We start from the raw sequence: 14659 nt of genomic DNA, 5'->3' as shown, positions 1-14659 counted from the left end.
CCTATCTGAGCCTGCCAAGTAATCCCAAAGATTAGAGGAATGTACCACCACACCTGGATCTATTTATCTATTTATTTTTGTGGTACTGGGGGTGGAACCCAGGGGCAGTCTACCACTAAGCTACATCACCATCCCTATTTTATCTTATTTTATTTATTGTGGTACTGGGGATTTTTTTGTTGTTTTTTGCGGGTCTGGGGATGGAACCCATGGGCATTCGACCTCCAAGCTACACTCCCTCTCCTGGTCTTGGTTCTTTATTTTGAAATAAGGCCTCACTAAGTTGCGGAGAGCCTCACTAAGTAGCCGAGGCTGTCCACAAACCGCAATCCTCTGATCTCAGCCTCCCAAATTCTGGGATTACAAGTGTGCGCCACCATGCTCGGCTCCCGGCCATGTTTTTCATTCTTTATTTTGAAAGAGGATCTCACAAAGTTGCGGAGCGCCTCACTAAGTAGCTGAGGCTGGCTGTGAACTTGTGATCCTCCTGTCTCAGCCTCCCAAGTACTGGGATCGCAAGCGTGCATCACCACGCCTGACCTTATTTTATTTTTTATTTGGAAATAGTCTTGCCAAGTTGCAGAGGGCCTCACTAAGTTGCTGAGTCTGGCCTCGAACCTATGACCCTCCTGTCTCAGCCTCCCGAGTACTGAGATAACAGATGTGCACTACCATACCCAGCCCCCACACATATATTTTTGAGGTAAGGTAGAAGACCAGAGCACTCTTGGTGATCTGCAACAGCGCATTATGTGTCTTGAAGGTGCAGATGTTCAGCCCCTAGCATCTACCTATGGGTTCCTGTGGCTTGGATGTGTATGAAAGGTCTCATCAAGGTGAAGGCCAGAGCCTGAGTCTTCCAGGGCTAGAGAACGGAGGGAGAGTGTGTACCCCTGACTAGGGCAAGCATCATCAAGCTAGGAAAGCTTTGACTACACCAGGTGAACCCTGGTACATTGGTCTTAGATATGATATAATGTCCCTGAAGGGATGTAGCAAGTGCATGTGCACTGACTCTAATAAGATGGGAGGACAGAACTGGGTCTTGGAGTCTTAATTTTTACACAAAAACAGTAATTAATGCTATAAATGAGAAAGTAGGGGGCACTATAGGAACACAGAAGGAGGCAGTTTCTCCCAAGGAATGATGTCCGTATTAAGGCCTGAAAATGACTTTGGATTGACTTATTTTTTCACCCATCCAAAATTTCCACAGTCAGCTGGGCATGGTGGCGCACGCTTGTAATCCCCGTGCTTAGGAGGTGGAGACAGGAGGATCGCGCAGGTTCGAAGCCAGGCTTAATAGACCCTGTTTCCAAATAAAAATATAAAAATAGATCTGGGAGTGTAGCCCAGAGGTAGAAGGGTTTCCAGGAACCCCAGTACCACACACACACACACACACACACACACACACACACACACACACACATCCACAGTGCCTCACCTTTTTTTTTTTTTACAGTCAGCAGAAGCTCACATCTTTGTTAGGAATTATAGGGACAAAAGGGACACGACTCAACAGCAAGGAACAGGCTTTATTCAAGGAAAAACCTGGGAGGGAGCCACTCACCAGGGAAGGAACGAGAGTCAGAAGCCTCTTTCTTGCAGTCTTGGGGCTTTTTAGGGGGCTAGGAAAGGGGAGAAAGCAGAAGCAGTCATATAGTCCTCCAATTGGTAGACTTGACATCAGGCCAGAGTTGGTAAATTTATGGGCTGGGGACGGGGATGGCTAGGGGTGTTTCTTCCTGCTTTTGTGCCTTTTCATTTCTATTTATTTATTTATTTATTTATTTATTTATTTATTTGTGGTACTGGGGTTCCTGGAAGCCCTTCTACCTCCGGGCTACACTCCCAGACCTATTTTTACATTTTTATTTGGAAACAGGGTCTCCTAAGCCAGCGCGCGGGGCTGGCTTCGAACCTGCGTGATCCTCCTGTCTCTGCCTCCCAAGCGCGGGGATTACAAGCGTGCGCCACCACGCCCGGCTTATTTATTTATTTTTACGGGTCTGGGGGTAGAACCCAGCGGCATTTGACCTCCGAGCTATAACCCCTGCCCTATTTTTTATTCTTTTTTTATTTTGAAACCGGGTCTCACTAAGTTGCAGAGAGCCTCACTAAGTAGCTGAGGGTGTCTGCAAACCACGATCCTCCTGTCTCAGCCTCCCGAATGCGGGGTTACAAGCGTGTGCCACCGCGCCCAGCTCATTTATTTGTTTTTGGTCTCTACTTGCCAGGCCTCACAGTGCCCACATTCCAGAGGTCTTATAATATTTATATTGGGAAATGGGGCACCATTTTTGCTGAAGCTGCTTTCTGCTTGAAACTAAGGTAGATTTAGGGCTAGAAGCTACGTTGCAGAAACTGAGGATCTTAGAGGTCCTGTATGTTTGGGAGGAGGATATTCTGACCTCTGGTCTGTAGGAGAAGGAGCCTGTTGACAGAGAAGGTAGTGATTTTTTAATTTGTGCATAATCAGGCTGATAGTTCATGGCCCCAAGAGTAGGATGAGGAGGAAAATGAGTAAAGAGGTTAGGAATGGTAGGAGCCATTCTATCCAGGAGGAAGCAGAAGCATATCCAAAGATTTATTTTGATTGGTGAATATTATCTAGTTGTTTTTGCATATCAGATATTAAATTAGTGTATCCTTTTTGAATGCTAAGTAATATTAAAACTACACATTCCAGAAATTTTCTGAGATCCCAAATGATGGAGTAATAGCAGGTAATCAGTTGTGGTCTATTTTCAAGACTTGCCTGGTGTACCTCACCTAGTTCTTTATTGATGTCTGCCAAAGCTAAGGCCGTGTCGTTAGCAGTTTTGGTGATTAGGCAAGCCAGTTGATTTATTCAAATAGAAGCATCTAATATTAATCTGGGGGTGGCTAATAAAGTAGACAATCCTGCAACAAGAGCTGGAGACAAGAGATGTAAATTGCTGAGATAGGACGATTGCAGTTTGCGGACAGCCTCAGCTACTTAGTGAGGCCCTTTGTAATTCAGTGAGACCCTGCTTCAAAATAAAGAATACAAAATAGGGCTGAAGATGTAGCTCAGAGGTAGAATGGCCCTGGGTTCCATCCTCAGTACCAAAAAAAATATGTATATATGTATATATGGCTAGGGATGTAGCTCAGAGGTAGAATGGCCCTGGGTTCCATCCTCAGTACCAAAAAATATATGTATATATATGTATATATGGCTAGGGATATATCTCGGAGGTAGAATGCCCCAGGGTTCCATCTCCAGTATCACAAAAAATAGAATATAATAAATAAAATCGGGCTGAGGATATAGCATGAAGGTAGGTAGAATGCCTCTGGGTTCAGCCCCCAGGACCAAAAGTAAATAAACAAACAACACAGTCTCACTAAATTGTTGAGGGCCTCACTGAGTTGCTGAGGCTGACCATGAGCCTACAATCCTGTCTTGGCCTCCCAAGTACTGAGATTACAAGAGTGTGCCACTCTCCTGGCTTCCTGCAGCTCGTGCAAGTGAAGCAGTTTTTCTCATGTACTGTGTATTCTCAGGCCACAGTGTGGGGTGCTTGTTTTTCTTCCCTAACCCATTGTCATGTTCAGACTATTCCTCCTTCTCCATAAATTGCTGAGGGCCTTGCACCTGAGATCCTCTTGTGTCAAGCTTTCAAGTACGGGATTACAGATGTGAGCCAACACACCCAGTTTGTCTGTTGGCCATTTTTATCTGTATGGCCTCCTAACCAACATACTGGGGTCTCCTCTCCATTGATCTCATCACTTTGGATTTTTTTTTCTTGCGGTACTGGGGATAGAACTCAGAGGCATTCTAGCCAGGCGTGGTGGCGCACGCTTGTAATCCCCGCGCTTGGGGATTACAAGCGCGGGGATTACAAGAGACAGGAGGATCACACAGGTTCAAAGCCAGCCTCAGCTACTTGGTGAGGCTCTCAGTAACTTAGTGAGACCCTGTTTCCAAATAAAATATAAAGTAGGTCTGGGAGTATAGCCCGGAGGTAGAAAGCCTCTGGGTTCCACCCCTAGTACCACCAAAAAAAAAAAAAAAAAAAAAAACCCCACAAACAACTCAGAGGCATTCTACCTTTGAGTTACACCTCCAGTCCTATTTTTTATTCTTTATTTTGAAACAGGGTCTCACTGAGTTGCGGAGGGTCTCACTAAGTAGCTGAGGCTGTCCACGAACTGCAATCCTCCTGTTTCAGCCTCCCAAATGCTGGGATTACAGGCGTGTGCCACCATGCCCATCTTAACTTTACCATTCTTGAATAATTCTTTTTCTTTTTTTAAGATACTAGGGATAAAACCTAGGGTCACTCTACCACCAAACTACATCCCTAGCCTCCTTCTTTCTCCCTCTCCCCTTTTTTTGTGGTTGATACTGGGAATGGAACCTAGAGACATTCTACCTCTATACCCCTAGCCCTATTTTATTTTTTATTTGGAACCAGTTCTCACTAAGTTGCTGAGGGCCTTGCTAAATTGCTGAAGCCGACCTTGAACCTGGGAACCTGGGATCCTTCTATTTTAGCCTCCCATGTGTTGAGATTGCAGGTGTGCACCATCACGGCCACTCCCCAGAACTTTTTATTTTTTTTAATTACTTTTTTTTTTTTGCATTACTGGGAATTGAACTCAAGGGCATTCTACCTCTAATACACCCTTAGCCTTATTTTTTATTCTTTATCTGGAAACAGGGTCTCACTAAGTAGCAGAGAGCTTCACTAAGTAGCTGAGGCCGACTATGAACTCGCAATCCTCCTGCTTCAACCTCTCAATACTGGGATTAAAAGCGTGTGCCCCGGGAAGATGGCGACCGAGAAAAGCGGGGCTTAAGAGCCCCGCTAACAACCAATCTCCATTACCACAAAATCAGTGCCTTTCATAGCCAGAAAACACCATCACCAGAGAAACAAAAAAATCACCAGGCTCCAGAGAGAAAGCGGACTGAGAACAGAGCTCAGAGCCACAGAGGAGATACACCAGCCTCACACACGAGGACGCGGCAGCAGCGCCATACTGCCGGTGGCAGCGGCGAATTCACCGGACAGCTACAGCAAGCTGAGGTGAGCCACTGCGGAACAGCCAGGCAGGATCTTTCAGCACAGGGAGCATCTAAAGCTCCCAGTGGCTGAGCTCAGCACACGCTGCAGGGACTCAGAGTGGAACTCAAAACCAGAGAAGAAAAAATACGCCAGCCTCACGGCCGAGGGCATGGCAGCGGCGCCATATTGCCACCGGCGGCAGCAGCAGTAAATTAACCGAGTCCAGTACAGCTACATCTGTGTACTCAAGAACAGTGAGTCAAATTGCGGGCCACAAAGGAGAAATCCCAGTACTGTACTCCCTGGGACTTGACCCAGTGGGGGAGTGGCGGTGGCAGAGATATCACACCATAGGAGAACGTGCAACCTGGCACCCCCCATAGTCTAAAGCAGCCTCTATCGACTCCCTGGGTCGGAGACTCTGTGATACAACCCAGTAAAGGAGTAGTGGGGTCAGAGATACTACAGACTCGAGATCCAGAACACCTTAAGCGAAGTCATAGTGACCCAAGGGAAGAACCCAGAGAAGGCACAAACTTCCGAAATCATGGGAAAGAGGAATAACAATGGAGCAATGAATGCCCACAACCCCACAACATCAGAACCCGATAAAACAGAAAATCAGAGATTTCTAGAAGATCAAATCAGGAAAATAACTGTAGAAATAATAGAGGTGCTTCGAAAAGAACTCAGAGAGAGCCAAAAAGAGATAAAGGATGCAATTAATGAAGTAAAGGCCTCAATTCAAAGCACGAGCAACCGATTAGACCACATGGAGAACAGAATCTCGCTCTTAGAAGATGATCATTCCAAAAATGAACGCATAGTTTCTAATCTAGAAAAAAATATCCAACAGCAGAAATCTGACATTGAAGAAATATGGGCCCATTTTAAGAGAGCTAACCTAAGAATAATTGGAATAGAGGAGGGAAAAGAAAGTGAAACCAAAGGGATCAACAATCTCTTCAAGGAAGTAATAGCAGAAAATTTTCCAAACATAGAGCAAGAGGTTGATACACATGTCCAGGAAACTTATAGAACTCCCTTTAGACAGGATCGGAGAAGAGGATCCCCACGCCACATAATTGTCAAAATGACCAATGTGGAAGCCAAGCAGAGAATCTTAAAGGCAACAAAAACAAAGGGCCAAGTGACATTCAGAGGCAAACCAATTAGAATCACTCCAGACTTCCCAAACCAAGTCATGAGAGCCAGAAGGGCTTGGAGTAACATATTCCAAACTCTGAAAGAAAACAACTTCCAGCCAAAAATTTCCTACCCAGCAAAACTTTCTATCAAATTAGATGGAGAAATAAGAAGCTTCCATGACAAACAGAAACTGAAGGAATTTTTGTGTTCAAAACCAGCACTAGAGAAAATACTCAAAGAGATTAACTACAAAGAAGAAATAGGTAACACACACCAGAACCAGAGAAACAAGATTTTCCATCCAACAGACAACTAAGATTGGTTATCTGTGGAGATTCATTATTTATGTTAGTCTTTTACCTATCTCTAAATTGTATTGTTTGCCTTTATTGTTGTTAATTTTTAGGATTTCTAGTTGGAATATTAATATACCTTCAGATATAGCATTTGGAAATATTTTATCCCATTCTATTAGTAACTTTTAACTCTGTTTACATTGTCTTTGGATATACAATATGTTTTTTATTTTTTAGGGAGTTTGTATACTCTTCTGTTGCCTGTGCCATTGAAATCTTATCCAAGAAATCACTGCCAATTTCAATGTTGTGAGGTTTTATGACCCAGATTTTCTTCTAAAAGTTTATAGTCTTAAGATTTATATTTAGGTCTTTTATCTATTTTGAGTTAATATTTGTATATGGGATTAGGTAAGGGTCCAATTTTATTCTTTTCCATGTAAGTATTATTTTTCAACAATATTTAGTTAAAAGATTATTATTTCCACCACCAAATGTTCGTGGAAACCTTGTCAAAAATAACTTGACAATATAGGGAAGAATTTAGCTCTAGGCTTTTATTTAACTCCAATGGTTTATATATCTGCCTTTAGAACAGTACTACACTGTTTCAATTATTGTAGCTTTATATGGTTTGAAATCAGAAAATATATATCTTCTAGCTTTGTTCTTTTTCAAGATTGTTTTGGGTATCTAGAGTCCATATTCCATATTAGGATAGATCTTTTTCTGAAAAATAAATATATAAATATATGATAGTTTCACCTAAAAAAAATAGAAAAAATATTCTCTGGTAAGAAAGAAAGCAAAAAGAAATATTGAAATGTTATCTTTAAGTCATCAAAAGCTTGGTATCAGACAAATGAAACTGTTATGTGAAATTATCATTTTTAATTTTGGATAAATTGCTATAATACTAGATGTCAACCACTAAGCCAAGCATGGGAAGGAGGGATGGGGAGAGAATGGCGTGGGGATTGGGTGGGGGCTGACTGGGCGTTGTGTGTATGTATGTCTACAAAAGTTTGTATCCCACTAAGATGTATGAATACAGTGCACCAATAAAAAAAAAATTATTCTGAAATTTAAAAAAAAAAAAGCGTGTGCCACCATGCCTAACTCCTTTTTATTTTTTGTTTTGAAACAGGGGTCTTGTTAGTTGCTGAGCGTCTCCCTGCATTGCTGAGGCTGTTTTTAAACCTGCAATCCTCCTGTCTCAGCTGTACTTGCCTAGTATGATATTCTCATGTTCCATCCATTTTCCTGCAGAAGGTGTAATTTTGTTCTTTGGGGCTGAGTAAAATTCCATTGTGTGTATATCCTAAAATTTTGTGATCTATTCATCCGTTGATTAACATCTAGGTTTGTTCCATTATTTGGCTATTGTAAATTGTGCTGCTATGAACATCGATATGCAAGTATCATATATTCTAAAATCCTTTCCTTTGGGAAGATGGTCAGGAGCGTTTCATTCCTTTTTTTTTTTTTTTTTTTTTTGCGGTGTTGGGGATGGAACCCAGGGACATTGTGCCTCCAAGCTAGAACGCAAGCCCTAATTTTTAAGTCTATTTAATTTTGAAACAGGGTCTCACTGAGTTGCAAAGGGCCTCTCTAACCGTGATCCTCTGGTCTCAGCTTCAAAATCCTGGGATTACAAGCATGTGCCACCACGCCCTGCTCATTCCCAGTCTTTTGAGAAACCTCCACACCGATCTTCACAGTGACTATACTAGTTTGCATTCCCACCAACAGTGTAGTAGGATTCCTAGTTCCTCACACTCTAAGTAATATCAAGTCTGCATAGTCATGAAACATAAATCAAACAAGTTATAATAATTATAGTTGCAAGAATCTCAAGCTATCATCCAGTGCTAAATGTATCCTATTCAAATATATTGAAATGCTGGGTTTATTTTTTTTCTTTATGCTGGATTTATTTTTTTTTTCCTTTTGTGTGGTGCTGGGAATTGAACTCAGGCCCTTGTGTATGCTAGGCAAGCACCCTGCTATTGAGGTATACTTTCAGCTCTGGAATTGTGGCATGTGTGTGTATGTGTGTGTTGCTGGGGATTGAACCTAGGGGCATTCTATCCCTGAGCTATACCTTCATCCTTTTTATTTGATTGGAAACAGGGTCTTGCGAAATTGCTGAGGATGGCTTTTATTTATTATTTATTTATTCTTATTTACTTTGTGTTTGGGAGGTACTGGGAATGTAACCCATTCACCTTCTACCTCCAGCACCCACCTCCTCTTTTTCTAATTTTGGAAATAGGGTCTTGCTAGTCGGGCGTGGTGGTGCATGCTTGTAATCCCAGCATTTGGGAGGCTGAAACCTGAAGTTTGCAGTTCTTGGACAGCCCCAACTACTTAGCGAGGCCCTTCTCAACTCAGTGAGACCCTGTTTCAAAAAATAAAAAGACTAAAAAATAAGGTTAGACGCATTGCTCAGAAATAGAATGCCTCTGAGTTCCATCTCCAGTACTAGAAAAAAAAAAAAAAAAAGAAAGAAAGAAAAAAAGAAAGAAATAGAATCTTGCTAAGTTACTAAGAGCTTCATTACATTGTTGAGGCTGGCTTCGAACCTGCGATCCTCCTGTCTCAGCCACCCAAATACTGGGATTACAAGCATTCTCCACTACACCCATCCTGAGCTTCAAACCGTCTATCTTCCTGTCTCAGCCTACAAAGTACTGGGATTACAGGCATGTGCTACCATGCCTGGCTAAACTATGGCTTTATTTTTATTTTATTTTATTTTTTCAGTACTGGGGCTTGAATCCAGGGGCATTCTAATGCTGAGCTATATCCCTAGCCCTCTTTTTTATTCTTTATTTTGAAACAGGGTCTCGCTAAGTTGTGGAGGGCCTCACGAAGTAGCTGAGGCTGGCCAGGAACCTGCAATCCTTCTGTCTCTGCCTCCTAAGTACTGGGATTAAAAGCATGTGCCGCAGTGCCTGGTGAACTATGGCTTTTTAGAATGCAGTTTTTAACCATAATGCTAATTTAAAATTTTAAAATAAAAAAGGACTGGGGGTATAGCTTGGAGGTAGAATGTCCCTGGGTTCAATAACTTTTTTTTTTGGGGGGGGGTACTAGGGATGGAATCCGGGCATTCTATCTCTGAGTTATATTCCCAGTTCTCTTTTTTATTCTTTATTTTGAAATAGGGTTTCACTGAGTTGCAAAGGACCTCACTAAGTAGCTGAGGCTGTCTGTGAACTGCGATCCTTCTGTCTCAGCCTCCTAAATGCTGGGATTACAAGCATAAGCCACAGTGCCTGACTCAATACTATTAATAGTTGAAAACTTAATGCTTTTTTTTTTTTTTGCCTAACTGGGGATGGAACCCACTCGTATTCTACCTTCAAGTTACACTCCCAGGCCGGGCGTGGTGGCACACGCTTGTAATCCCCGCACTTGGGAGGCTGAGACAGGAGGATTGCACGGGTTCGAAGCCAGCCTCAGCTACTTAGTGAGGCTCTTAGCAACTTAGTGAGACCCTGTTTCCAAATAAAGTATAAAATAGGTCTGGGAGTATAGCCCGGAGGTAGAAAGCTCCTGGGTTCTACTCTCAGTACCACCACCACCAAAAAAAAAAAAAAAAAAAAAAAAGTACACTCCTAGGCCTATTTTTTTTTTTTTTTTTTTTTGGCAGTACTGGAGATGGAACCCATGGACATTCTACCTCAGAGCTACACCCCCATTCCTATTTTTTTTATTCTTTATTTTGAAACAGTATTTCACTCAGTTGCAAAGGGCCTCACTAAGTAACTGATTCTGTCCTGGAACAGTGATCCTCCTGTCTCAGCCTCTCAAATGCTGGGATTACAAGCCTTTGCTTTTGAAACAAGGTTTCACTAGTTGTGGAGGGCCTCCATAAGTAGCTGAGGCTGGCCTGGAACCTGTGATTCTCCTGTCTCCCAAGTACTGGGATTACAAGCATGAGCCTCAACGCCTGGTTCTACTTAATGCCTTTTTATCATCAAGATATATTCAATGTAGTTTGATGCCCTTGAGTAATAGGGGAAACTTTTTATTCAAGGTTTTATCATGATTACCCATTCTTACAGAGGTACTACATTTTCCTGGCACTTCTGAGGCTCTGAGTATTCTAGTTCCTGAATAGTTTTTTTTCTCTTTTATTCAGTATCCAAACAGCTAGAATGCTAGCAGGTTCAATCTGGGGCCCTCCTTACTTTACAGTTATATTCTCTCTAGGGGAGCTCATCTATTGCCATGACTTTAAATATCTTAGCTGCATGTGGCGGTACACACCTATAATCCTGGTACTTGGGGGACTGAGAGGAGGATACAGGTTCAGGGTCAGCCTCAGCAATTTGGGCCCTTTGTACACACACACACACACACACACACACACTCAGATAAACAGAAATAAACATGAATGTTCCGGGAGCTATGTTTTTAGGAAGCCCTGGAAGGAAGAAAGGAAACTGGGCCGACCTATTGCACAAGTTCCCCTAATTGTATCTAATGGTTTTCCTTCACACCTGTCTTTATTTTTTATTTTTTGTTTGTTTTGTGGCATTGGGGATGAACCTAGGGGTATTCTGCCTCCAAGTTTCACTCCCAGCCTTATTTTTTTACTTTGAAACAGAGTCTTGCTAAATTATGGAGGTCCTTAGGAAGTAACTTTACTGGGTTTTTCATAGTGTTATATTGAAATTTCTTAGTATGACTTTTTTTTTTTTTTGGTGGTACTGGGGATTGAACTCAGGGGCATTCTACTTCCAAGATATGCCCCCCAGCCCTATATTGTATTCCTTATTTTGAAACAGAATCTCACTAAGTTGCAGAGGGCTTCACTACATACTGAGGCTGACCACAAAGCTGTGAACCTCCTGTCTCAGCCTCTTAAGTACTGGGACTACAAGCATGCACCACTACGTGCCTGCTGCTTTTTTGACTATTTTCGTGGACAGCCTCAGAAATTAGCAAGACCGTGTTTCAAATAAAAAATAAAGCCAGGCCAGGTGGTAGACGCCTGTAATTCTAGTACTTGGAAGGCTCAGTCAGGAGGATTGCCGGGTTTCCGCTAGTCTCAGAAATTTAGCGCCCTCTGCAGTTTACTGAGACACTGTTTCAAAATAAAAAAATAAGGCTCGGATGTATTGCAGTCAGAATGCCCAGAACCACAAAATAAATGAATAATAAAAAATAAGCCTAGGCTGGGCGTGGTGACACACGTTTGTAATCCCAGTACTTGGGAGGCTAAACCAGGAGGATCGCAGGTTCAAAGCCAGCCTTGGCAATTTAGCGAGGCTCTCAGCAACCTAGGGTGACGGCTTCCAAATAAGAAATTAAAAAAAAAAAAAAAAAATCGGGCTAGGCTGGGCGTGGTGACACACGTTTGTAATCCCAGTACTTGGGAGGCTAAGACAGGAGGATCGCGCAGGTTCGAAGCCAGCCTCAGCTACTTAGTGAGGCTTTCAGTAACTTAGTGAGACCCTGTTTCAAAATAAAATATAAAATAGGGCTGGGAGTATAGCCCGGAGGTAGAAAACCTCTGGGTTCCACCCCCAGTACCACACACACACACACACAATATCGGGATAGGAGTGTAGCTTAAAGGTTAAATGCCTCTGGGTTCAATACCCAGTAAATAAATAAATAAACAAATGCCAGAAATGGTGGCACATGTCTGTAATCCCAGTTTGCTTTTTTGTTGTTCTTTGTTTTTTTGTTTTTTGTTTTTTTTTGGTACTGGGGTTGGAACCCAGGGGCATTGTACCTCCAAGCTACATACCTAGCTTTTTTTTTGGGGGGGTGGTGGTCTGGGGACGGAATCCAGGGGAATTCGACCTCCGAGCTACACCCTCTGCCCTATTTTTTATTCTTTATTTTGAAACAGGGTCTCACTAAGTTGTGAAGGGCCTCACTAAGTAGCTGAGGCTGTCCACGAACGCTGATCCTCCGGTTTCGACCTCCCAAATGCTGGGATTACAAGAGTGCGCCAGCACGCCTGGCTTTAGTCTTTTTTATTTTTTGAAACAGGGTCTCACTGAGTCGCTAAGGGCCTAAATAGCTGAGGCTGTCCTGCCTCCCGAATACTGGGATTACAAACGTGCGCCTTCAAACCCAGCTGTTATCCCAGTATTTGAGAGGTCAGTCGCAGGTTCAAGGCCAGCCTCAGTACCTTGGGGAGAACTTGTTTCAAAATAAATAATAAATAAAATGAGACAAAAACAAAATAGGACTTGAGTGTACGTCGGAGGTAGAATGCCCCTGGATTCAATCTCCAACGCCAACAACAACAACAACAAAATAAGAGAAAGAAGAAAAAGTAAGAGAACACATTACGGTGTAATTTGAATATATCACAATAAATTTTTGGGAGGGAACCAAACGCTTCCTTTGAATGAAGGTCCAGAGAAAAGAGATGGGATACAAATGTCACCCAGAAATACTTAGAAATAAGTGGGCTTAGCACCCTTCGGAATTTAACCCAATCCCCTGGCAGCGAGGGCGGGCTCGGCGTGGGGGCGGGGCGCCTGCTGCGCATGCGCAGAGCGCGGCGTCGGCGGCGCGGCCACACCCACTCACCCGCAAGGGCTGCCGGGAAGGGCCCCCATCTTTGAGCGTGTTAGGCCGGTCGGCGGCGCTGAGCAGGGGGGACGTTCCTGTTGTTGTTGGTGGGCTGCGGCGCGTCTGCGGGACCAGGACCTCCAAGGTGAGGCTCTCGGCGGCTGCGGGCGGGCGCACACAGGGCCCGCGGGGCTGGTGCGCGGGGCGCGCTGCCTCGGCGGGCGGAGCGCCGCGTGGGCCGCGGCGGGGGCGGCGGGCGCGGGCGGCGGCGGAGTCGGCCCGGAAGGCGGGCGCCCGCCGCCCCTGCGTGGCCCGGGGAGCCCGCGGCGGGGGACCGCCCCGCGGCCGGGAGGAGGCTGCCCGCATCGCCATGGCGTCCTCCGGGTTGCTCCACTTCCAGTTCCGCCCGAGGCGGATGTTTTGGGGCCGCCTTGTGAGTTTGTGCGGAGGTCGGGTGAGGTAAACGCCGGAGGGCTCCCTGGAGCCGCGAGCGGACCCCACCTCAGTCCCGGGCTTTTAGGATGCTTCACCCCCATCGAAGCTGCTGCGGTGTGCCATGGAGAGCGTGGATCCTATCCCACTGTAATTGTACATTATGGGGAAGTATCTGATGAGACGAAATTCCAAATTTGGGTAGGTCAAAGAAGTCTTGCAGGAGCTAACTATTTTACCTTATCGTTTGATTTATAACGGACCTCATATCACGTAGCTTACTCTTGTAGGTGGTGGTAAACAGACCAGGGCATAAGATTGAATATGTAGTGGGATGTTTACCATATGCAGTCCTCATTGCATTGGGCGTTATTGAATAACAATTTCCGTGTATCAGAAGATGCTTCCAGTATGTGTACAAGCAGGAGCTCATCGCTAGATCCAACTAATGGCACGCATTCTCCAGGAACTCTTAGTAATATACTTTTGTACGCTCTGGATGCCTGGTGGTTTAAGTAGAGCGCTGGAGGCAAGTCATTTGAAGTCGGAAGACATAGTGTGTGTGATTTTTTGCAAACCAGCATCACAGCCTCCTTTCCCCCCTGCAGTGCTAATTGTTAGATTGTGAAACAGGAAACTGACTATAAAGTTAACCAGCATTAGTGAATTAGCAGGCACACTGCACCCCACCATCCAGCTTGAAGTCGTTTTGGTGTATCAAGGCTCCACCGATTTTCATTTTCATATATCCCTTAATGCACAATATTTAACTTAACAACTTTCACATTTGAGTTTTTTCTCCTTTTAAAGTTATCATTTTTTTTCCTCGCGGTACTGGGGATGGAACCCAGGAGCATTCTACCTTCGAGCTACACCCCTATCCCTATTTTTATTCGTTATTTTGAAACGAGGTCTTACTGAGTTGGAAAGGCCCTCACTGAGTAGCTGAGGCTGTCTGCGAACCGCGATCCTCCTGTCTTAGCCTCCCAAATGCTGGAATTACAAGTGTGTGCCACCACGCCCGGCTAAAGTTATGATTTCTAATCTTATAAGTTTTTGTAAGTCATGTGACTAATTTTAAAATGGATGCATCCCACAGCACTAAGCCATAAAGAAGTACTGTGTATATTCATTTGTTTAAACATGGGAATGTTTGGGAAATGTTTGGAGTTTTTTTTTTTTTTTTCTTTA

This window comes from Muscardinus avellanarius, assembly GCF_963383645.1.
Source record: "Muscardinus avellanarius genome assembly, chromosome: 2".
Taxonomy (NCBI): Eukaryota; Metazoa; Chordata; class Mammalia; order Rodentia; family Gliridae; genus Muscardinus; species Muscardinus avellanarius.
Note: the sequence above shows the minus strand (reverse complement) of the source record.